The following is a 23,609-nucleotide window of genomic DNA, read 5'->3' on the forward strand; positions in this document are numbered from 1 at the left end:
TATTCCAGACCACTGTCCACTGTCTCCAGACTGCATCCGCCATATAGCTTGTTAGCCAAGTGTTAGCTTGTTAGCACAACACAAGTACATTCCTTTGTCCATTTCCGCTCGAACAGACTGCAAACTACCTGGCGTTCTATCGCCATGCTCTAAGACAAACTCTAACCTTAACCAACTTTGAAAGAGTGCCTAAGCTTAACAGTCTAAAGAACTTGCAGTCACGGCACGCTCATCTAAGACAAACAGCTGCCTGCATCATTCTCACAACAACACAACTATCTCCACCAACGGACCAACCTAGGAATAACCTAGAATTGGAACATTCGAAATTGGATTCGGCCAATCAGAGATCGTCTCTGTGAAATTCTGCTACGGAAAAAAATACTGGTGTCGGCCAATCAGAGAGCGTCTCCGCGAAATGCGGCTACAGAAATTCTTGACGCTACTGGCTAGACCGCTTCAAATCGCGCCCGGATTCCAACATAATAGTCATATTTCAATGCACAATGCGTTATGCACTGATTGGCTGTGACGGATACAGCGATCAAACTGTGACGCGCACTCAGAGCGCTATCGCGTCTAGCCCGGGCCGAGAAATACGAAAAAATAAAAAAAAATAAAAAAAACGTGATGTCACTTCCTGCTCAGGAAAACGAGTGTTTTTTTTATTTGAGATAATAACGTTATATTGTGCATTGGAAATACAAACATACTTAAAATGAGTAAATATTATTCATTTTAAACATGTTTATATTATTTATAGGGCTATAAAACAAAAAACTAAAACGTTTTATTTTCTTCTTCTCTGATTTAACAGCAGGTCACCTGCAGGTGGGTCGGCGCCCGTGCGCCCCTAGTGGCAGAGCCGCCACTGGTTGTGGCTAAATTACCAACACATGTTAGAAGTTGCTAGGTCACTGATAACAGCAGATCGCACAGGTTCCTGGCTTTTGCACCTACGCGCTGTTTCTGAATGCATGCCGATATTCGCTGCGGCTGGGCATTACAATTACTTGAAATCGGCACACTTTTATGTCCAAGAGATGAGTCAGCTTCACATCAACCACCCAGATGTCTTCAGACAATTTGAAAAGGGTTTTCATGTTATCCGTCGCAGCAGCCAATCATGGGCAGGACTCAGCTCAGATCTTGTAATCGAAACAACATTGATGAGGTCATTGAAGACTACAGGAGGGATGACACATGGAAGTGGAATGACCGACAATCAGAGATCCCTTTGGACAATGTCAAAGGGCATAACATCAGAGTATAACACCGCAATGCAGGAGTTCTCAAACCAGACATACACAACATCAGAACAGCACAAGGATTCAACAGAGGCAAGGATGAAAAGGGATGCTGCTGACCTGGAGAAGATCACTTCAAAACTTGCTATATGTTCACCTTTCTCTCCAGACTCTTCTTTAAGGAATGTTGTTACAGGTGTTGTCGCTGAGGATGGAGTGAACGTGCATGATTATGACTCTGTTGGACGCAACATCATGCACAAAATGATCGGACAGCCGGCATTCACATTTTCATTTAGTAGAAAGGATAAAGCCATAACCCTTGGACAAAAATCGTCTATCAAGGTTGCTCCTGATCGAATCATTGATTCTGCACTTCTTTTTCAACGTTTCCTTATTGTCTCCCAAACTGGAGAGCTGTCATTGGAGGAGGTTATGCGTTACGAACTCAGTCCTTTCCCTCCTGCCCTCTTTGAAGCCGGAAACGTCTTCCGCAAAGCTGATAAACCACAACTAGCGCACGCGATCTGTGATCATGCAAGTGATGCAATCCTAGATTCTGTACCAGAAACGGAGCATTATGTTCTTGATGGTGGTTCACTCCTTCACCGAATACAATGGAAGCACGGACAAAGCTATGGTAAAATTGCACAGTCATATGCAGACTTCACCATCCAACATTATGGCTCAGCTACAACCATTGTGTTTGATGGCTATGAGGATGACAACACACATCAAAGAAAAGGAAACAATATTCATCCCATTGTCAACTTCACTGCTGAGACAGAGTTCTCAGGTAAGAAGGAGGAGTTCCTGTCAAGAGATCTGAATAAACAGAAACTGATCCACATGATAAGTGATGAACTGAAAGAACGGGATTGCACTGTGGTCAATTCACTTGGAGATGCTGATGTAGACATAGTAAGGGCCGCAGTGGGATCATCTCTTCTTCACACCACGACGCTGATTGGAGAAGATACTGATCTCCTCGTCTTACTTCTTTACTATGCACAGAGAGATAGCAAGGGCCTTTATTTCAGATCAGACAAGTCGAAAGCTGATGGCAGTTTTAAAGTGTACGCCATAAACCATTTGAAAGAAGTACTCGGACAGGATGTGTGTTCTCAGTTGCTGTTCATCCATGCTGTGACTGGCTGTGACACAACTTCCCGGATCTTCGGAGTTGGCAAAAAGACAGCATTCCAAAAACTTGTAAAAGGGGATCCTGTCCTTCAGGCTTGTGCCAATGCATTCACTGTACCAAACCAGACAACAGATGTGATCGATGACCATGGGTGCCAAGCAATGGCTGTCTTTTTTGGTGGAAAGTGCACAGATTCGCTTGCAAAAATGAGATATAACATTTTCAGCAAGAAGGTTGTCTCAGCTTCATCAACGGTAACGCCTGAACGTCTACCACCAACTGAATCTGCTACCAAATTCCACTGTCGTAGAGCATACTACCAGGTCATGGTCTGGATGGGAACAGATGATGGTATAGATGCTCTAGACTGGGGCTGGAACCTGCAGGACAATAGATTTGTCCCACTCATGTCAACAATGAATGCTGCTCCAGACAGTCTCTTGAAGGTCATTCATTGTAACTGTACCACAGCCTGCAAGACACTTTGCTGCTCATGCAGAAAATATGGACTACCTTGTACTACTGTCTGTGGACCATGTCAACTTCATGAATGTGACAATCCACATAACAAGTTTCTCCCAGAGGATCCTGAAGATGATGATGAGTAGGCCTAAAGACCACAATAAGTGGGTCATTTATTTTGTGTTCAACACCAAAGCCAGCTTTCTAGGTTGAATATAATAACCAATTTTAATTTTAGCCAAAATAAGCTACAGGCAGCCATTTTGATGATGCAAATGATGCATTCCTAGCAGATATATTTAGCTAGATATTTTGCTCGTTATTAATGTATAGAGGTGCCAGAATCAGTTTATAAATCCTTTAGAAATGTTTTCCCATTTGAGATACAGGCATTCTAAGCTCCCAGTCGTCATTTTGGACACCATTTTGAAAATTAAGCCTCTTCGGAAGGTGTATTTCCCTAAAATTTAGTATGTTCCTAAGTATGTCTAGGGGTACTTGGGGTACCAGAATCAAATGACAAAATCATTTATATAATTTTTATATTGACATATATATAGCCATTTTAAGCTTGGCCAGCCGCAATTTTGGACGCCATCTTGAAAATGAAGCCTTTCTGGAAGGTGTATTTTCCTAGATTTTTAGTATGTTAGTGAGCATACCCAGAGGTACCAGAATCAGTTGAGAAATCCTTTGCACCATTTTCTTAATTTGAGATATAGCCATTTTAATCGCCCTGGCGCCATCTGGGACGCCATCTTGGAAATGACGGCTTTCGGAGGGGTCGATTTTGGTCGACTTTTAGTATGTTATTTAGCACGCCCAATACTACCAGAATCCATTGAAAAACCTTTTGTATAAATTTTTTTGGGGTTAAACCATATATTGACTCGCCTATTATGTTATGATGAATTGTAAATGGGGGACCCTGATGTAAACAAGACGAAAGTCTTTCTCTGATCTGCATCCCCTTAACAATTGTATGTATTGAGCTGTACTGTATTGTATACCCATTCTGCAATCGGTTAATAAACGTTTCAATCAATCAATCAACAGCTAACCATGAACCATGACAAGCTTAATTACGTTAGTTAGCATCCAAGCTAGCGTGATAACGTTAGTAGTTAGAACGGCTAGGCTGCCTGCTTACCTGCAATAGTGTTGTCATCGTCCTGGACGCGTAGATAGACTTGTTAAATCATAATATCTGGTCCTCAGTAAATGTCCCGACGCCCGCCAGCAGCTGGTTTTGGATTAGCTTATGCTGCGTTGCATTAGCCTTTAGCTGCTCAGCGTCGTCGGATTTTAATACACCATCGTAGCGGTGGTGATGTTTCAGGTGATTTATTATGTTGGATGTGTTATAGCTTGTTGCCCCTTTCCCTCCTCGTGGAACTTCTGCATTTGTTACAAATAGCAAGCAAACTGTTTTCCTCTGAAGCTTTGAAAAAGTCAGACGACGCCGCCATCTTTTTTTTTACTATCTTGCCTCAGACAGTCAGTCTGAATGTCACCTGACTACGTCACAGCCAAGAAAGGGAGCGCTGGATTTGTGAAAAACTCCCTCTTCCTAAACCACACACTATCAATCTACCATAGTACTGGCAAAACGGGAGGAGGCTATAATAAAAACAAGCGCCCTTCAACCCAATCCACCCACAACGGATTTCTTTTAACCAAAAAATGTATTATAATTATCGGAGCTATCAACAACGTTATCGGGTTTATCGGGATGACGTCATAATTGCTGATATCGGCCCGATAATTATCGTGCATCCCTAATTTTGACATGTACATGGGTACCTTGGTCATGTAGTGTATCTTGTAGACCAGGCCCATTGCAAGTTGCTGTACTCTGCCACTAAGCCATCCTAGGTTGTCAAAGTGGGCAGGGGTGATGGGTTCTAGGAGTAAGGTCAAGCAGTAGTCTGACCAGTTAGTTTTGAGTTGTTTGTAATATTGTTTTTAGCGCCTTTGAGGTGCTTTGGTACCATGAGGTGCAAGCATAGTCGTAGTACCCTTGAATGAGTGCTCCTGCCAGAGTATTCAGGGTATTCTTGTTTACCAGAGAGGAGATCCGGTACAAGAATCGAGTTTGTTGGTTGACTTTTTTTATTACATTGGATGCCATTTTGTCACAGGAGAGATTAGCCTCTAGGATGGAACCCACTTGTGACAATATTGTCACCCACTGTAACTGAGAAGCCGTCGGTCTTTCTGAGTTTGTTATTTGAAACGAAGAGAATGGACTCTGTTTTTCACAGGTGTAATGATAGTTTGTTATCAGCGAGCCATATGCAGATTTTGCCTAGTCCGAGCTGAGGGTTTTTTCAACCTGTAACTTGTTCTTGTCAGAGACCAGCAGGGCTGAGTGTGAACAGGAACACTGAAGAATGCGTTAGACAAGTCAATGACAGAAAACCATGTGGCAGTTATTGGGATCTGTGATAGGATGGTATGGGGATTTGGGACAAGAGGAGCTCTGGCCTGGACTGCGTCATTAACTGTACGCAGGTCCTGAACAAAGCACCATTCAACAGGCTGACCTTTGTCCCTGATTTTCTTCACAGGAAAAACCGGGGTAGATACGGGGGAGTCTGGACATTCGACAATGACACCAGCGTCTAAAAAAGATTTAAAAACTGGTGCTATGCCCTGAATGGCTTCCGTGCGTAATGAATATTGAACAGTCTTAGGTCTGTAATCAGAGCGAGCGGTGATGTGAACAGGGGCAGCAGATTTTATAAGACCAACATCGTATTTATGAGCTGCCCAGAGGGATGACGGCACCTCTCGGAGGGCAGGGGGTAAGTCACTGGCGTTGTGAAAGCATGAAAGGGAGGTGGACACGATGGATGAGTTGTCAGGATATTCTATCCTAAAACCAGAACGCAATGCTTTAAATTGAATAGGATGTTCTAATCTATGGATATTTGAAGATGGTGAAAATGAAATTAATGGGTTTTTAGTTGACATCCAATCTGTAGTGGTTTTGCATGCTTTTACAAATGGGCCCAAGTCTCTCCACCTGTCTGCAGGATTTTTGGAGAGTGAAATGTGTGGGTGGGAATTGGCCACGTGCCATAGTGTCATTTGTGTGGGTGTGAGACATACAGCAGCAGCGCAGCGCAGTGAGCTCCAATAAATATAATCAATACATAATGGATCGTCTAGGTCCCTAAAAAATGCCTTTTCAAACTGTGTGTCAGGGTATTCAGACAAAGGAGATATTTTTGCTGTACAGTGAAGGTTTTCCATGCTCATAAAGGTGGCCAAACATGGCACTTGGCGGTTTGCAATTTGCACTAGGTCTGTGGCAATAAAAGTGGGAATCAACCATTGATAAACATATAAATTATTGGTTGGTTCACAAGATAAGGGGTAGATTTGTGGGGTACTTTTTTTTACTTTGAGACCCTTGGGGGTAGACAGTAAATTTAGACCACACGCTAGAATCAAATCTCTTCCCATTAAATTTACAGGACAGACCGAGGAGACTACAAAACTATGTTTAACCTCGGTGCTGGGGGTATCTTAATTGTCAATGCAATTCATAGGTTTAGCAAAATGTTCCTTCACTGTTACTCCAGCAGCTCCAACACTAAACACCCATTTTCCAGACAGTTCAAAAGTAGGCACATCAGATACTCTGATAACAGAATGTGCGGCACCAGAGTCTACTAAAAAAGAAATACGCTTTCCATTGATTGATAGCTTTCTAGTGGGCATTTTGTTATAAACATTTGAGGAATACTTTACATATGTGCCTATAGATGTAGGTTTTTGTGATGTGTAAATGTTGTGTAACAGGTGTGTGTGTGCGTCACTTCCCTGTTCAGTTGCCTGGTGTGGTGATGTCCCCGCTCTCAGCCTGGCTCGTTCCTGTCCATTCGCGTCCTCTCAGTCGGGGTGCTTCTGTCCTGTGCCCCGTTTCTGGCGCTCTCTGTTGTTGTCCCAGGGTCAGTTTCTCGTGTTGTTCTGATGACTATGATCTGCGTCTGGACAGTCTTTGATCCAATGTTCTCCAGAGCCACAATTGAAACAGGTGTTGCGGCTGGACCTAATGAAAGGCCTGCTAGTGTTGGCTCGTCCTCGTCTGTCAAGCCCCTGGCCTCTGAATTTGTTGAATGGGCCTTGTCCACCTTGACCCAAGGAGGTTATAGCTTGCATCATGGTGAGTTGCGCGTCTGCTGTGGTTTTCTGACGCTTCACCTCTTGCCTCTCAGTTTTGGTCTGGTGTTGTTGTTCAGCGTGAATGGCATGTCTGCGGACTTCTGCACAGGTCACTTCTTCCCAGCAGACACAGGAGATCTTGGCGGCGTTTGTTATGTGTGGGAGGAGGCCCGTGAGAAAAGGTGTGCAGCCTCTGGTTCGGTCAGTCCGCTGTTATCTGTGAAGACCTTGGGTATTTTGTTTGTATGCGGTAAATTTCCCCATGTCCCCTCGACGTGGAAAAGCGACTGCAAAGGCAGTGTTCAGGGTGTTTAGGGCGTTGCGGTAGGGGTCGTTAGCCCCGTTGCCCCAGACAGGGTGTACAGGCCGTTGGTCACCTTGCAGGAGTCCTTTAATTTTCACAAAATGGGTGGGGCCAAGTTTCATGGATAATAATGGTGGGAGTGAATTGTTGGCAGAAGCAGGTGAGGCTTCTGCCAAATTCTTCTCCACTGAGTAAAACGTCAGGTAAGTGGCAAAGGGCTTCTTTCATTTCTGATATGGTCCATGCACGAAACACCAATCCCACACCATCATGTCCCATCGCTTGAACCATAGGTAATGTCAATGATGTAATCTGTTCTCCAAGTTGCTCAACGACCTCTCTTTGTTCATCTGAGGTTAAGTTGGAGCAGAGACCGTAGGGTGAACGGTCTTCTCCCCAGGAGCTAGGTACAGTTCTGAGGGCTTGTCCTTGCTTCGGAGTATAGGGGCAGGGGGGTTGGTACACAGGCGGGGTTGACTGTGGTGGGAGGACAGGTGGGTCGGAAAAGGGATAGTCGAAGCCGAGGAGAGTCCGATCACACACACTTGGCAGAGCTGGGTAGAGGGAAGGAGAAGAAGGAGATTGTGTGTTATCTGTGATGAATGGATTGCGACTCTTTTCCTCCAGTAACTGATCTACTGTGGGGGTCTCTTTGACCGTCAATTTATGCATTTCTTTCAGTGGTTGCTTTTTCTGTCTTCTCTCTCTTGCCTCTGCTTTCCAAACCTTGAACCACTTTAAGTGTTTCTCAACTTCTGTTAAATCGGATTTTTTAAACCGCTTTTTCCCTCTAAACTTACTTACTTTTTCCCCCAACCCTCTTTCCAACTTTTCTAGTTCAACCACACTGAAAGACCCTTCTTTGGGGAATCCAAACCCCTCCCATACCTTTAACAGTGAGACACTCTCCAAGCCATATTTTTTAATCATGTCATTCACTATGGGGCCTCTATCTGGGGTCTCTTCCCCTTTACTTTGTCCCTTTCCCATCTTGTTGAATGGGACAAGTAAAACTTTGCAGTGTCCCTAACACTGTCCACTAGTGGAAAATATAGACACAAAACGTCTTTTGTGAATTTACGCTTAGTTGTAAGGCAAGAATAAATAAACCTCGTAGTCCAGCTACTTATAACTTTGTTCAGGCCCCAGTGTAAGACATGGTTTGGTGGATCTTATAATCTGTGCATAAAAGCTCTTCAAATTTTGGAAATAATTGTACATCACCTAGTTTATGACACCTTAAATTTAGAGTCGCTGGAATGGCGTGGAGTCAATCCAAGTCTGCTCCAGGTCAGCTGGCCTCCCGTCCCTTGAAGTGTTTGTCGGGGTTTGGAGGAGAACCACCTGCAGTGGTTCCTGGTTGCGATCCCACAGCTTTTCCTGGAGCTTCACTGGATCGTTCTCGCAGCCATCCGGGCCAAAAAGGGCGCCATCTGTGAGTGAAATTGAAGATCGTCTTACACACTGGTGATTCAAATGAACAAAGATGGCTTTTCAGGATACAGAGTCGTTTCACAGTCAAAGTGATTTATTATTATATTCTGCAGAATACAAGGTGACAAGTCACAGACAAAGCATGCAATAAGCTTTGTCGGGAGTTGGACAATAAACGAAAAATTTTATGCAGCTTATATAGGAGGAAAAGGGGCAAGGATGACATGATAGTGACATCCAATCAGATAGATGATAGTGTTTTATCCAATCAGATACATGCACGTTAAGGGAGTTCTATTTTGTTCAAGCAGTGGGGTGATGTTTACACAAGGGGGAAGACAGGGGGGGTACAAGTGGGCCAGTTCATCTTGAGGACATGATGACACAAAGCTAGGGATAATAGTGGTGTGATATTGGGGAGGGGTAGACGGGGGTACAGAAGTGGCTTGGGGACATGATAACACAAAGGTGGGGGTAGACAGAAGTGTACAGGAGTGGGGGCCAGTCAGCTAGTGCAAACAGTGGCTGTTTGCAGAAGCGAACCTTTGTACTTGTTGTAATATTCATGCCTTGAATATATAATTTTACGACAGGCGCGCCAGGCGCACCTGCCTGTTATGTATACCTGCACAAGGGGTCCTGACAGTCAGTTGGCTACCAGCCGTGGATGGAGTTACACTCATGCTTACCTTTGCAATAATCCTCTTAATGTAATCTCCTCGTCCTGAATGATTATTCTCTTTAAATCGAATACGACATGGTGTCAGAAGCAGGATGAACATGGATATCAACGGAGTCCCGTCGCCACGGATGAATTGGGATTCTCTGGACTTACCGGGAGAATGGAAGAAGTTCAGACAGCACGCGGAGCTAATGTTTTCGGGCCCACTTAAGAAGAAAGGAGAGAACGAGAAATGTAGCTACCTGCTACTGTGGAGCGGAGAAAAATGGAGAGACATTCACAACACATGGACTCTCAGTGCAGATGAAGCAAAGGTATTGAAGAGCTACTATGACAATTTCGAAGCATACGTACTTCCAAGGAGGAATACGATTTTCGCTAGGTACAAATTCCATGAAAAAACCCAGCAACCTAGCGAGTCATTCGAACAATTTGTCACTGCATTGAAACTACTCGTGAAGGACTGTGCATATGCGAACAATGATGAGATGGTTAGAGACCGTATAGTGTTTGGCATACACTCAGCAAAAGTAAGAGAGAAACTATTAAACGTTGGATCAGACTTGTCATTAGACAAAGCAATAGATATAGCTAGAGCCCACGAGCTAGCACAATCTCAGATAAAGAGCTTTACTGGCGCCATGAGCAGCGTGCAGGAGCAGCTCGTGCACGAGTTGCACAGACATGAACAGAAGAATACCGCACAGAGGTACCGCCCCAGAACAGAGTGGACAGAGAGAGCGAACAGAGCGAGCGACACAGACACACGAAGGAACTGTGGATACTGTGGGAGCAGAGATAGGAAGGAGATAACTGTGCAGCTAGAGGGAAACAATGCACGAAGTGTGGAAAATGGAACCACTTTGCTAAAGTTTGCAGGGCCGGTAGTTTCAAGAAAAGGTCAGTACACGAGATTAGCATGCGCTCTGAGTCAGGTGAAGAGTCAGACGAACTATATGTAGACACCGTGACAGACAGACGGTTTGATGAAACAGAACAAGCTTTCGCAGACATACAAATAGGAAAACAGGGCACAGAGCTTACATTTAAGCTAGACACAGGTGCACAAGTAAATGTAATTCCTTTGAGAGAGTATCACAGTTTGCAAGATAAACGCAAAATACAGCCTACTTCACGCAGACTGACAGGATATGGTGGAGAGAAACTAGTAGTAAAGGGCACATGCACGTTAAAGTGTAAATACAAAGAGCGTGACATGCTGTTAGACTTTTACATAGTAGACACTCAGGCACCCCCAGTTCTAGGTTTACAGGCATGCCTGAATATGGACCTCATTAAACTAGTGTTGTCAGTCACTGCATACACAGATAAGCAGACCATCATGGAAGAATACCATGATGTGTTTAAAGGGATCGGACTATTCCCAGGAGAGTGTCACATACATATAGACCCAGACGCCACGCCAGTAGTCTGCCCACTGAGAAGGACACCGATCGCCCTGCGTGGCCGACTGAAAAAGGAGCTACAGAATATGGAAGACACACAGATCATCGCTAAAGTCATCGAACCAACGGAGTGGGTCAGTGCACTGGTCATTGTTGAGAAACCACGCACAGGCAAGCTCAGAATATGTTTGGACCCTAAGGAGCTAAACAAGGCTATCAAGCGCCCGCACTACCCTCTGCCGACACTAGAGGACATCACACCCAGACTAACAGGCGCACGCTATTTCAGCGTACTGGATGCAAGGTTGGGATACTGGTCCATAAAGCTCTCTACAGAATCATCGAAGCTGACGACGTTCAACACACCGTTTGGACGATACAGATTCCTACGATTACCGTTTGGGCTCGCTTCTGCCCAGGACGAATTCCAACGGAAAATCGACGAGACATACGAGGGACTGAACAGAGTAGCAGCTATAGTAGACGACATCCTTGTCTATGGCGCGACCAGAGAGGAACATGACAAGAATCTACATGTAATGTTGGAAAGATCACAGGAGAGAGGCGTTCGGCTCAACGCAGACAAGTGCACCATCGGAGCCACCGAAGTGAGCTACTTCGGGCACGTCCTTTCAGCTGACAGCATGAAGCCTGACCCAGGCAAGATAGCTGCCATCAAGGAGATGGAGGCGCCAAAGAGCCGTGCAGAACTGGAGACCGTGCTAGGTATGGTCAACTACCTGGCGAAATTCGCCCCGAGCCTCTCCGAGATCAACGCACCCATGAGACAGCTGCTTAAACAATCGAATGAGTTCCTATGGGACGCGCAGCACGACGCTGCATTCAAAAAGATGAAAGACCTACTTACCAGTGAACCGGGGCCAGTCCTCATTTACTTTGACCCAGATAAGGAGCTCAGCTTGCAAGTGGACGCATCAAAGTATGGTCTGGGTGCTGTGCTGATGCAGGAAGGAAGGCCCATTAGCTACGCATCCAGATCACTCACAGACAGCGAGGTCAACTACGCACAAATCGAAAAGGAGATGTACGCAGTCCTTTATGGATTCAAACGCTTCCACCAATATGCCTACGGTCGCCATGTTGTGGTGCAATCTGACCATAAGCCCCTGGAGTCGATCATGAAGAAGCCGATCGCCGCAGCCCCACCGCGGTTACAGAGGATGATACTACAACTACACAAGTACAACTTCACGATCGTGCACCGCCCTGGGAAAGACATCCCAGTTGCCGACACGCTGTCCAGGAAATCACTCACCTCTCACGACGACGGACTCAGTGAAGGGATGGACCTTCAGGTACACATGGTGTACAACAGCCTACCTGTACACGACGACTTACAGGAGATCAGAGAAACAACAGACAATGACACACAGCTAAAGCTGCTCAGCCAGGCTATCCTGGAGGGATGGCCTGAGGAAAGAAAACAATGCCCCCAGAACATCACCGAATACTGGAACCACCGAGATGAACTATCCAAAACGAATGGAATCATTTTCAAAGGGGAGAAAATAGTCATCCCTACCAGCCTCAGAGGAGAGATGCTGATCAAGATCCATGCAGGCCACATGGGCATGGAAAAATGCAAACTGAGAGCACGAGACATCATGTTCTGGCCTGGAATGGGTAAACATATAGAGCAAGTCGTGGAAAAGTGCTCAATATGCCAAGAGCGCCGCCCATCAAACACCAAGGAGCCCATGATGCCTCATCGTATCCCAGACCGTCCCTGGCAGGTGGTAGGAACAGATCTCTTCAACTGGAACAACCAGGACTACGTCGTGACCGTCGACTATTACAGCAGGTTCTTCGAACTAGACAGACTTCACAGCACCACATCGGCAGCTGTAGTCCACAAGCTAAAGGCAGCCTGTGCCAGGCATGGCGTCCCAGAGACTATTGTCTCAGACAATGGACCACAATACAAGTCTAAAGAGTTCGAGGCATTCGCCAAGTCGTGGGAGTTTACACACGTCATGTCAAGCCCACATTATCCGCAGAGCAACGGACTAGCGGAGAGAACTGTGAAGACGGCAAAATCACTCATGGACAAGGCTAAGGCAGACGGAAGAGACCCGTACCTAAGCCTCCTGGAGTATCGTAACACCCCAGTCGACAACTTCAAATCGCCGGCACAGCTGTTGATGAGCCGCAGGCTACGCTCAACCCTCCCGAGCACCAACCAACAGCTGCGGCCAGGGGTAGTAAGCCCCAAAGATGGACATGACAAGCGAGTGCAGAGACAACAGCACCAGAAGAAATACTATGACAGGTCAGCTAGACCACTGCCCCCACTACATTGTGGTGAATCTGTCAGGCTCCAAGAGTATGGACGCTGGAGGCCAGCAGTAGTCATACAACCAGCCGACACTGCGCGGTCATACCACGTTCGCACCCATGATGGACGCGAATACCGCCGCAACCGCAGGCACCTGAGGGACACAAAAGAGGAACATTTCCAGGACAGCGACGGTATGCCAAGTCCAGAGAGCGTCGATCAACCGCTGGAGACCAACGACCCTGAACTGTCAGGGGACTCAGAAGCGAACTCAGCTTCATACTACACCAGATCTGGCCGAGCAGTGAAGCCTCGGGACGTCTTAGACCTATGAATGTACAGGGTGTAGGCGGATCGCTGCCCTATTATAACACCGCTATACCCCCTTTAAAAAATAAATAAAAGGGGGGGGGTGGTGAAATGTAACAGAATATTAATGTATACTGAATCTATGACTTACTTACCTTGCTTACTTGTCAATATGCTCCCATTTTGTTAGCAAGTTAATTCTACGAATAAGAGCTGCATATGGTAAGAGTGGTGAGACACACGATCATATAAGCTTTGAATACATACCTTATTCACAGCTGAAGTACTCAAATATTCAAGCAGACTTTCCAGAATAAGAGTGCACACAATACGAACTGTAATACCTTTGATACAAGAATCTATTTTTTATGTTTAACATATTAATCTTACCTGTTTACATTGCCTGGTCCTGACACAGTGTAACGCACATGGTTATTATTTACAAAGAAATTCTTACAGAGTATTGCACAAGTTTTCTTTATTTCAATTTTGTTCATAGCTTATAAAGCTTTCTTTAAAAGAAGGAGGATGTAATATTCATGCCTTGAATATATCATTTTACGACAGGCGCGCCAGGCGCACCTGCCTGTTATGTATACCTGCACAAGGGGTCCTGACAGTCAGTTGGCTACCAGCCGTGGATGGAGTTACACTCATGCTTACCTTTGCAATAAACCTCTTAATGTAATCTCCTCGTCCTGAATGATTATTCTCTTTAAATCGAATACGACACTTGTTTTTCTCATGTCGCTTGAATCAGAGATCACATTAGTTCATATGGGAAGACACAAGTCAAAAGCATTATGAATACATTTTGATGTATGAATACATTATGATATAACAATAAAATACATAGATAAAGATAATTTTCTCCCACACGGGCCAACAGCCATACCTTCTGGCCGGGTTGATAGGCCGGAGCAGGAACCCTCCGCCAGTTAGTACAGTGTCTGGATGGCTCAGTAGCTCGCAACAGAGCGGCCCGGGCTGTCCTCCAGATCCGACGACACCAGTGGAGATGGACCCTGGTGGATGGGACCGCCAGCTACAGCTCCTGTGGGGAAACCGAGGAGGTTGATAGCCCAGAGAACATTGGAAGGGGGACATACCGGCCGCAGAGCTCTCCATCATGTTTAGAGAATACTCCACCCAAGGCAGATACTTGGCCCAGGAGGCTTTGTTGTTGGTGGTGACGCATTGCAGAGCTGCCTCCATGGCCTCGTTGACTTTGCTCTTGGCGGCGCTCCTGCCGTTGCTCACCCATCTGCAGGGCCAGGGTGATTAGATTGTTGAGTGACTGCGGACGATCTCTGACGATCAAATTCTTGACTGCCTCACACAGTCCTCTCCTGTAGGTGCAGCGGAGCGCTATGTCCCCCCACCCGCTGTTCGCGGCGAGGACCCAAAACTCCAGGGTGTAGTCAGCCACGGACCTGAGAGCCTGCTGGAGCACTAGCAGTCTACTGGCCACGTCCTCGCCATCTGTGGGGTGGTCGAATACAAAACAAAATTCTTGTCGGAAGGCGTTATAATCCCTGGCAAAACTAGGGTCCCGACTAACAGCGGCTATAGCCCAACTAAGAGCTTTATTGACAAGGAGCGACATAATAAATGTGACCTTAATCTCCCCAGTACAGTACTTTGATGGATGAAACCTAAATAAGAGCTTGCACTGCGTGAGGAAACCTCTACCCAGGTCAAAATCCCCCCCAAAGGCCCTAGGTCAGACCTGGGCATTGTACGGCCCGCGGGCCGGATCCGGCCCGCGGGATGATTCTGACCGGCCCGCGAAAGATTACATGATAATAAAAAAAAATAAAAAAAAAATAAAAAAAAATGTTTTTATTTAATTTTTTTTTTTTTTTTTTTTTTAATTTTTTTTTTTTCATGTCAACGTTCACACGCACAGTATACGCTTAGGAGACATGCTCAGAAGATGTTGGTTCTCTTTGGATCCACCTACATACAGTATGTGAACAGACATTCTCAGTCATGACGTTTACCAAGTCCAGGTACAGATCCTCTCTCACTGATGAACATCTGGCAGCTGTGCTTCGCATATCCACCTCAGACATGCAACCTGACTTTGATGGACTTGTTAAAGCTCAACAGAGACTGGATTTCTCACACTGAATGAAAAAAAAGAACTGAAGAACACTAAAATGTGGAAATATAACAAGTGAAATGGGACACTTGATCTTTTTTTTTCTTTTTTTTGCACAGTTCTGAAAACATTAAATGTTTAATATAGGCATGTAAAGTAAAAAAGGCTACAAAACTGGGACACTTTTCTTTACACAGTTCAGTGACATGTCTTGTTTATTTTTGCTATAAGATGATGTGATGTCTTTAGAAAGCTAAGAAAATCCTTGTTTCAATAGTATATGAAACTCAAAATGCCCTTTGTTATTAATGTTTCACATTTTGTTTATCATTTTGGAAATAAATTCTATTTGAATAAATGATATTTTTGAAAGCTAACCTCACCTTTTAATTGCCAAATAATAACATACACTCTTACCAGGGGTCAAAACAATGCCATTTACTGCTTTTTATATAGAAATAAAATGTATATTATGCATAATTGAGTTTGGAATTTTGGCCCGGCCCCCCAACATATTTTCAGTTGCTCATTCGGCCCCCCGGGAAAAATAATTGCCCACCCCTGCCCTAGGTGTAACGAGACTGGGCTCGGTCGGGAGAGCGCTGCGGGGGAGCTGGGTCAGTGAGCAGAGCACCAGGGGGAAGAGAGACCGAAGCTCCACCGGGGAGCGTATCCAGTCTTTGCCGTTGCCAGAGTGTTCATTTGGGTCACGAGGGAGGTGAGTGCAGCAGTTGTGACGTGAGACGAGCCCTGGAGCTCGGCAATGTGTCCTTGGACCGAGGGGAAGGCCTTGGTCAGCTCAATCTGGCTAGTTGGGTGGAATGATCGAGCACCAGCCTTTTTACAGAGGGGGACATTTGTTCTTTAAATTCTAAAGTGGGTGTCTGACCGCCTGCCTGTCCCGGGGTACTGTTGATCGTTCTGTTAAGGTTGAAAAAAGTTATCAAATGTAGCAGCACCCCAGAACAGACAGACACAGCAAACTGATGCATAAATAAACCAGATTTAATCAAATAGAATAGAGGGGGGGGGGGGACAAATCTATACAAACAGGGCCTACGTGGTGGGAGTGGGGGGATGCCAGTGGCGAAAAATGTGAATGAGGTGTGTGTAAGACAATTTACCGTATGGGTGCGTGTGTCTAGCGTGTAAAACTAATGTGGTGTAATATGTGCAGGGCTGTTGTTCGTTTGAGTGTACTAACCAGTCCAGTATAGCAGAGAGGGGGGGGGTTATCCAGTGAGTCCATCCGTGAGGAGAGGGGGAGAAGTCCAGAGACACGAGTGGGGGAGAGAGAGCGAGCGGGGAGCGACACAGTGATTGCTGGGGGGTTACGAATCCTTGGTGGAGAGAGGAGAAAAATAACACCAGTTAGAGAAACAAAAGAACAAAACACTGGGAAAACAAAATAACGAAGCTAGGTTCGATTTCAACACGGGAGAGATATGCTATCCTGGGAGGTGGGAGTCACAACACACAAAACAACTTGAAGAAACATATTCTTCTATGGTACAAATTGAAAAACAATTATATATCCATATAAGCCAAATTTCCCTCGGGATGAATAAAGTATTTCTATTCTATTCATATATATATATAAATAATGTTACAATACTCTCCAAATGCAAAAAGGAGAACCTACACATTATGTATTATGTTAACCTCTTTAGCCTGAACGGTCCTTCGGCAGACCGCAGATGACATCACATCATAAATCCATGTCCACAGACTGTATGGATTAATGTTGCGTTTTTTTTCTCAAATGTAGCCAAGAGTAAAGACCCTAATCCTGTCAAAACAGCAGTCATAGTGTATATTTTCAGCAATACATTTGTTTACCAATAGGTTAAAGTGTTATTAGTGAAATATTAGTTTTTGAAATGCATTCATTTACAAGCAATTATCCACCATTTTGAATCCGCACCACAATTCTGTTTGTAGTCATATGAGACGAGACCTTGAGCTTTGAATGAGCATTGAAATTTCGAAAAACGACATTACCCAGCTCACGCCAGCTTCCTGCAAGCAAATTACTTGTGGATGATTTTTTATTTCTCTTATTTTTCGGGATTATCTACCACAAAACCGAATGTTATTGGCATAGATTGGAGTGCAGTTAGTTTGTCTACCTTCTGTGAACATTTAGCAAAGATCTGTGTTGCAAACTGATTCAAAATGGTGGAGCAGTTTCCATTATAAAGAAATAACTGTACTTACAGTAGATTTCATTCACGGCTCTTGCTGCACGCCTGGTGATACTAAATCCAAATTGAACTCTTCCATTGGAAATAGAAGATTTGGCCCGATCCATAGATGTGCGAGTTGGCTATAATAAGGTAATTTATAGGCCTGATATTCTATATTCTATAATAATATTTCAAATTGCATGTGTCCGGATGGCAGAATTCAGTACTGTATCTACAAAACCTTCTGTTTAATCATCTTCCCTTTATTCATTTAGATTCTTTGTACACGAGAAGGTGCTGAACGAGCTCAGTGGCAGTTTTCCATGTCTGATCATTTTTAGCATGGTGTAGCCTACACCGCAAAAGATGCAAAGAAAAATCATAATTTATATTCTCCTTTTTTTCATCACAATTTACTCAAGCCTAGTAACAGACACAATATTTCTGAGATCGATAGATGTCCCTAGATACCAATAACATGCAAATGGACCTTGTAGAAGTGGAGCAATCTTCCATTTACTTATTTTCAGAAAATAGGGATAGGGCTTAACAGGTTAATATATACTCATTATTTGGGTTGCATGTGTAGTGGCGGTGAGTATGCCCGCCCTGTAGGGGTTAATATCATGTTCTCTTACCTTGGACGATTGAGACAATGAAAGGATCTGAGTCCCCGTCCCCAATACAATTAGCCTCAGTACCTACGTGTGTAAGTATGTTTGTAACTATCCTGTTCTACTCTAGTCAAGTCAAGTCAAGTCAAGAGTTTTATTTGTCACGGCATACAAGTATACAATGATGGGTGGTCTTGCCCGCAACGATGTGCAATACAGTAGTACAACATATAATAGAATCCAATAGACAACATTGTGCAATAAACAGGTAACATAGTGGGACATCACGGTATTTGTACATAGTTATTTACAGAGCATGAAGGACATGCTAGGTCCCTTGGTAGTGCAATACACTGTTACTATACTATTTTTAAAGTGACCTTTCTTTGTGGCCATAAGTGTGGGCATGTGCAGCATGAGTGAGTGCTTTCTCATGTTAAAGTGGCTGCTAGTGTGCGAGCGTGCACAGCGTGTGTGTCGTATGTGTGCTAATGTGTGCTTGCTTGTGTGTGTAGGGTTCAGTGTTCTGTGACCCTCAGTGTTCATTGTTCAAGGCTCTGATGGCCTGGGGGAAGAAGCTGAGCCGAAGCCTCTCTGTCCTAGTAGCTGGTGTTCGCAGGCGTCTGCCTGACCTCAGCAGCTGGAACAGGCTGTTATTGGGGTGGTGAGGGTCTTTCATTATTCTGCAGGCTCTGGATTTGCACCTCTTGTTGTATAGAACCTGCAGGGGAGGTAGTGCAATACCCGTGGTACGCTCGGCAGAGCGCACCACTCTCTGTAGGGCCTTCTTGTCCTGTGCCGTGCTGTTGCCATACCAGGCAGTGATGTAAGTCGCTTTGGATAAAAGCGTCAGCTAAATGACTAAATGTAAATGTAAATGATGTTTCCAGTCAAGATGCTCTCTACAGCTCCGGAGTAGAAGGACTGGAGTATCTTCCCCGATACTCTACTTGTAGGAATCAATAGATGTGACGAGGTGGGCTTCAGGATTTAACTCTGACACAGTGGCAACCTGAAGTGTATAATTATGCTCAACTCTCAACAGTAAGCATAAACCCTCCCTCCCCAATTCTAACAGAATAGATGAGACGCCCAGTGGCGGCTCGTGAATTCTTCACAGGGGGGCGGAATCACTCAAAACGCTATTGCGTCTAGCCCGAGAGAAATGCGGCAAGGAGAATGCGGCTACGGTAACGGAACGTATTCTCTATCAGACAGTGAGTCACTTCCTGTTCAGGAAAACAATTATTTATATTTGATATATTAACGTTATATTGTGCATTGGAAACACAAACATACTTAAAATGAGTAAATATTATTCATTTTAAACATGTTTATATTATTTATAGGGCTATAAAACAAAAAAACAAAAAAAGATATTTCTTATTCTTCTCTCTTTTAACCAGGGTTAACCAGGGGGGTAGGCGCCCGAGCGCCCCTAGTGGCCAGCCGCCACTGGAGACGCCCCTACTCCAAAGTAAACCAGTACTCAATCAAACACCTGAGAATTTATTTCAATTTGATGAAAAGGAAATGGAATCTTTATTTGTCGAATTAGGAGAAATATTCTCTTTCTCACTGTCCTCTTTCTTACAACCTATTCCTTAAAAAGGGAAATTATTCAAGAAAAGCACAACAACAGTTCACTTGCACAGCAGCAACATCCTTCCTAGTTCTCATTATAATCAATAACCAACCTGGATAGTTATTTCTACTTCAGAAATGGGCTTACACTCAATATCCCAATGTTATGTCAGTTCACCTGTAACAGTTACATATAATTATGGCAGTTCACTTATAACAGTTGCATACAATTATGACGGTTCACTTATGATAGTTGCATATAATTATGACGGTTCACTTATCATAGTTGCATATAATTATGACACAACAAAAGCTCTCTTATAACTTCACAGAGGGAGTATTCACTCTGGATATAAACGTGATATCAGTCACCCACTGAGGGTTAACGCATTACTTCAGTCTTATACAACTGACTTGGTTTGATACAGTTAACTATCACTTTAACACAATACCTCAGTTGGTTACAACTGACAAGGGTTTGATACAGTTACCACTCCTGTAGACTGCATACGAGATGTGGTGAGTCACGGTAGATGTCTTCTGATGGCAGGGAAACGTTATTTTTCTATTGTTCTAAATGATGCGTGTAACTGCTTCAGTCACTGAGCATGTGTGTATGTTCCAATCTGTTTGTGTGTGCATGTGTTCCAGTCTGTTTGTGTGTGCATGTATTCCAGTCTGTTCGTGTGTGTGATAGTGTGTGTGTGTGCGGCTAGACACAGCCTGTCTCCCTCGAATCCAGCGTCTGTCTGGACAACAGGCACAACTTCTTCATCAATCCAGAACGAATGCACAATTCAGTCTTTGCTGAGGTCGTCTTTCATCTTCTGTACTCGATACGATATGAACATCAACGAACATGACCGCAATAACGCACTCACTGGTATTTATGCGCATGCCGTTCAAGGCACGAAGCTACATTTAACGTTAACACTACACGTACTGACCGCATGTATCGTCGGTAGCTACTGATTTTTTTACTTATTAAAAGTCCATCAAAACTCTCACAGAATATCCGTCTATTTAATAATAAAACACAAGATATTTGAGCCAAAATTAGGTGTGGTGAGTCCCATGTTATTCTATTGCCATTTCCATATCTATCTGCTCGGCAACAAGCAACATGGCCTGCATCACTGAGTAAGTGGACGGATTAAATACATCATATAACTGTTCAGTCCACCTGTTCTGAGGTTTTCCCTTGCTCTTCACTCACCCCCACCTTTGCACAGACTTTCCCCTGCTCCTCACTCGCCCCCACCTTTGCACAGACTTTCCCCTGCTCCTCACTCGCCCCCACCTTTGCCACCTACTGGACAGTAGTGATGTGACGATTCATCGATTTGCATCGGTGCACCGGCATACACGTTCACGATGCGAGTGCAACGGTGGAATTAGTGCGCATCAGAAAAATGTCAGGCTGAACTCGCGATGCATCTTGGTGTAGCGTCTTTGCATCGGTCAAAAACCGATGCATTTATATAATTTCCTCTCATCCACTTGTCAGCAGTACACTGTGACTGCACACACACACAGCAGATACTATTGCTTTGCTACTACATAAGGCGAGAGCCGCGTCACAGTTATCAACAAACAGTGGAAGTCGAGGAGACATGCTAACGCTAGTAGCCTCTGGCTAACGCCAGTTAGCCATTCAGCTAACGCTAAACTAGTGTCTAACTAACTAACTAAAGTGACTATGCAACACCAGTACCATTAGTGAGGAGGGGGGGGGGGGTATATTGAAGACGCTTGACAACAGGGGTTCAAAGATAACTTCACATTTATTGGTTATTCGTTTCTTAATTATATCGCTTCATGCAATCCATCCAGCCTGGCTCCGTGTTGTTGACATAATGCTGCAGCTACGGTCGGAAAGTATAGACGCATCCTAGTGACCTAGTCTAGTGTGTGACACAGGCGCGGAACTTTGTTCCTAGCGGTGGGGGTGGACATATTAGGGGGCGTGGTCAGTGACGTCGCAGGGGGGGGGGGGGGGGGTAGGGGGGGGCGCCCCCCCTTCCAATTTATTTTTTTCTAATACCAGGTGTGCAATACGCATTTTCCCAGGCGGTGGCGCCTCTTGTAAGAAGTGGTCATCGTGGAGCCAGGGCTTGTCCAGCTGCACGTCCGCTAATTTAATATAATGATACTAGTGAAATTGTTTTAACTCTGTCAAAATAAACGAGCTGCATAGGCATAATAAACTGTAAGCGACATATACATGTTTGCACTGTCTTTTTTCTATTATAAAGTGCCTCTCGAGACTCGGGTCCATAACACATAACAGATCAGTCATTTGATTGTAATGCAGGTGCTCGCATTATAAATCGAATGTATGCGAGACAAACAATGTAATCGTTTTGATGCATACATCTCTGCCCAGCCTACCCCACCTGTTGCTGTTGCGCCCCCGCACAGAGACACACATATCCCCGCACCAGAACGCTACGACGGGGACGTCTCTAAATGTCATGCCTTTATTTTTCAATATTCACTAGTATTCGGACAACAGCCGCACATGTAAAGTGATACATCTAAAATCGCTTACCTTACCTGTCGGGGGTCCAGCCGTCCAGGACTCCTGCGTTAGAATGGGCGACAGGCAGCACTTCCCTCTGCAATTCGTTCCCTGCATACATCGCAAAAGGTATTCGACCACCCTCCCGGGGGCTCGGATAGTTCTTGTAACTGCCTCCGCGTTCAAGTTTAAGTTAAGTATGATGTCATAGACTATGTCAAATGTCATGACTCATAGTAGAATCGGCTGGCTTGTTCGCCATCCGCCAGGGAAACCGCAGATATATATTCCTTTACTGCGAATTGAGAGCGTCCCAAAAATGATTCCAGGCCGCTATTTCTTTACCAACGGATTTCCAGTTCCGCGCTGACGCTTCCAACTGGTTCATGCGTCGGCTACACGCTGCTTTAATAACACTGCATTATCGAGACAGTGCACCTATGTATGACTTTGAGGATCTGGCAATGAATTCCAAGAGTAGGGTAAATCTGCAGTGCCGGCACTGTGTAGTAGCGACTAGCGAGTCACAGTGCTGGCCGCCAGGCCGCGCAGTTGCAGCGGTTTGGGGGTAAAAACATGGGGGGGACAAATACTGCATTCTGAAATCATGCGGGGGACATTTTCCGGGGACCCCCCCCGCAAATTACGCCCCTGGTGTGACATCATCAACTGTCGACGGCAGCTCAGACGGGGAGGGGCTCTCTCTCTCTCTCTCTCTCTCTCTCTCTCTCTCTCTCTCTCTCTCTCTCTCTCTCTCGTGTGTGTTTTTAGCTAAAGTGGATAGAAAAGACAGTTTATGCAAAAGTCTTCTTAGGCACCCAAGAGTTTTTATATAAATTGTCTTACAGTAGATTCTTTTATTTTTAATAATAATATAAGCTGCATATAAGGAATACAACCAAATCATACCATAAAATTGTATCATTATTTTGCATCGTGTTGAATCGCATCGTATCGCCCCGAATCGCATTATGTTGAATCAAATCGTATCGAATCGTATCGTATCTCAACAGGGGGTGAATCATATCGCATCGCATCGCCCGGTGCTTCAAATGTATCGTTAATGTATCGTATCGTTGGCACCGTATCGAGACGCGCATCGCATCGGCCTCAGTGAGGAGATGCACATCCCTACTGGACAGA

The sequence above is a fragment of the Notolepis coatsorum genome (genome assembly GCF_963971535.1).
Source record: "Notolepis coatsorum genome assembly, chromosome: 13".
Lineage (NCBI taxonomy): Eukaryota > Metazoa > Chordata > Actinopteri > Aulopiformes > Paralepididae > Notolepis > Notolepis coatsorum.